The following is a 3,086-nucleotide window of genomic DNA, read 5'->3' as shown; positions in this document are numbered from 1 at the left end:
GGTTCATAATTAAAGTTCCACGAAATTAATACTTTTGACGTATCTTTTTTGTACCTCTTTTCCGTTATAACCCTTCTGCTGACTTCACCTGGCTCTCTCTCTCACTCGCTCCCTGAATCCCGACCCGCTGGCGTTGGATGGGCTGATGCACAAATATGCTGACTTGGTCCGACTCCTGGAGTGAAAATCCTGCTGAAAGTGGAGAAATGTTCGTAAATATGGCCGGGGCAGGATGGACTGGTGCGTGCGCCGTGCGGGCGCAGCTGCCGCCGGGGCTGCCGCGCATCCCCCGGCCCTGTGCGCCTAGGAGGCGGGGGTCGCGTCGTACACTGAGAGAAAGGGGGAGACGAAAAGTTGGGGGGAAATCGTCGAACGGAGGCGCCAACGAACGACCCCGGCCGTAAACTGTATAGGCGGTCGTCGTCAGCAGTTTGTCGTCAGCGGAACAAAACGGAATGGCGATGGTTGGGGTTGGCGTCTTGTTTTATACGTATTTCTTTTCCTATGCGTAATTGGCTGAGTGCAAACTAAACTATACGAAACTATACAATATAGTACTATACTATACTATACTATCTAACGAAGCCAACATATTGATCGGAAAAGTCGCCGCTATAGGTTGGTGCCAACCTAACAGTGAATACAAAAAAATGTGTTGAAACAAATGCAGTTTTATTCGTCTGAGTTTGCCTAACAAACGCTTACACTTCATCTAAAGGTTTAGTCAAATATAGAGCCCTTTTAAGGCGATTGGTTCAGTTTTGGGGAGATTTAAAATATTTAGATTTTCCAAATAAAATTTCCATTTTGATATGTTGGTACATTTCGTTCTGCGGGGTCGGGTACCGGCGTCTGCTAGCATTTCAAAAGTATTTTAGCAGTTTAAAGGGAAATTAGATAAAGTGAAGATTTAATTAACGTTGAAAATAAGAATAAGAAGTAAGAATAATGTACAAGTTACGACGTCACTAAGCAACCTACCTACAAGTGATCATGTAAGGTTTGGTAGGAGACTGTTTAAATACAAACTGTCAGTTTGTTAGGTAGTAGCAGACATTCATGTAGCGTTTGATTTTGAACCTTTTCAGTTGTTAATCTAAATAACAATAATTTGCAAGATGCCATTGTGATAGATTGAATAGTGACATTTCATTTTGAGTTTGGTCACGTTTTAGTTGATCGAGGTTTTAAGGGTTTTAACCAGATATAAGATTCAAATTCGTGACAGAGTTCAATTCATTTGGTATAAATTTCCCTTTTATGCAGTGACAAGCTGACAGTTGACATACAATGTGGTTTGTCATTATGTTATAGGTTTTGTTTTTTGATTATGTTGATCAATGACATCTAGCATTGAGTTATCCAATTAAAGTTTGTGTTTCATTCTGAATTTTAATTTGCATCAATGAATTCACCCTTTTATGAAGAAACCAAAATTATAAGCAATTTCAATAGCCTTATTTTAGGGAAGGATCTTCAAGAACAAGAACTTACGATATATGTCAGACTTGATTTACAGTTGCTTATTTTTGATTAGAATCCATTAAATTTTCTGCATCGTGCATTATGAATCTTAATTGGCATCCAGCGAATTCACCCTTTTATCCCATAGCATCAAATCCTATACAATCAAATTTACTGATTTACGGTTGTCATGGAGTAGTACCTTTAATTGACTTCTATGAAGTCACCCTTTTACGGACTGTTGAATAAAGATAAAGTATAAGGAACTAGAATAGGTTTTATTCACAATCAGAAGTCAAATTGAAATCCTTCAATCAGATTTAGTGATTTACAGTTCTTATTGACTAGTTCTTTTAATTGATATCTATGAAGTCAGTTGTGTAGAGTTTCAGATTTATATAGTTGGTCAGCAAAGCATGTCATCTGTCAAATAATTTTTTGTTTCAACATTACCGTTCCCAAAGTTTCTGTATTGAGTTCGGTTTGCCTAATTTTTATGATATATTTACAGTATCGTTTCTGATTTTCTGTATTGAGTTAGGTTTTGTTAGTTTAGGTTTGCTCCATTTTCCTTTTACGTTTACTGTATCGTTTCTGATTTTCTGTATTAAGTTAGGTTTTGTTAGTTTGGGTTTGCTCCATTTTTCTTTTACGTTTACTGTGTCGTTTCTGATTTTCTGTATTGAGTTAGGTTTTGTTAGTTTAGGTTTGCTTCATTTTTTTTTACATCTACTGTATCATTTTTGATTTTCCGTCTTGACCTTTTACTGAGTTATTCCAAAGTATTTAAAATGCTTCTGACAATGGATGTCGAAATTACATTGAAAGTGAGGTCAATGACAAGATGTGGTCATGGACATGAGCCCACTATAATTTTGCTATAATGTCACAATGAAAAAAAAAATCTTTGGTAAATGACATGCTTTGCTAAGGGGTCCAATCCAATTTGATCCCATCTATTCCAGCCACCACTATATTTTCCCGGTCTCGTGCTATGTTGACAAAATCCCTAACAAAGATATCATTGCTGATTAAATATATATGCAGTCGGGCGCAGCCGTCGAATCGAATCGATTCCATACAGTTTTGAATATTTAAATTTATTTCAGTTCATATAAATCAGGAGACACAGTCAGCCTTTAATGCACATCACTATTGCAATTGGTTAAAGCTTCTCTGTCAAAAACACGCGTTTTCAGATCTTTTTTCACGAGACTAAGTCCACCTTGATGTACGGTGGTCGTTGAGTATTAATTTTAATGTGCATCTATGAATGCACCCTTTTATTAATTGTTCAATCAGATTTATTGAATTATGTGTTTTGTTTAGTAGTAATTTTTAATTGACATCTATCAATGCACCCTTTTATTGATCGTGAATGAAGACAAAGTATTTCGAATAGGTTTTATTCACAATAAGAAGGCAAATTTAAGCTCTCATAAATTTAGAAACACACTCACACTCAGCCTCTAATGCACAGCATTCTACTAGTTATTATTTTGCGTGTTACGCACAGACAATAGCAGTTTGTGGCACGTTTAAAAGACATGGACACAGTCGTGAATTAAAAGATTGTCTAATTCGCGGTCTAGGACAGAAGAGATGTGTGATGATCATAGCTA

At 36.7% G+C, this 3,086-nt stretch overlaps 1 long non-coding RNA gene across 1 annotated transcript; it reads left to right on the top strand.

Annotated features, from left to right (window-relative positions):
• The first annotated feature begins 553 nt into the window (after positions 1-553).
• Positions 554-2,534, top strand: LOC127751669 (uncharacterized). Its single transcript, XR_008012209.1, has 2 exons — positions 554-2,080; positions 2,156-2,534. It is a non-coding gene; the product is annotated as an uncharacterized LOC127751669 (long non-coding RNA).
• The last annotated feature ends 552 nt before the right edge of the window (positions 2,535-3,086 follow it).

Source organism: Frankliniella occidentalis, unplaced genomic scaffold (assembly GCF_000697945.3).
Source record: "Frankliniella occidentalis isolate FOCC.00 unplaced genomic scaffold, Focc_3.1 Scaffold690, whole genome shotgun sequence".
Lineage (NCBI taxonomy): Eukaryota > Metazoa > Arthropoda > Insecta > Thysanoptera > Thripidae > Frankliniella > Frankliniella occidentalis.
This window is presented reverse-complemented; position numbering and strand designations above follow the sequence as displayed.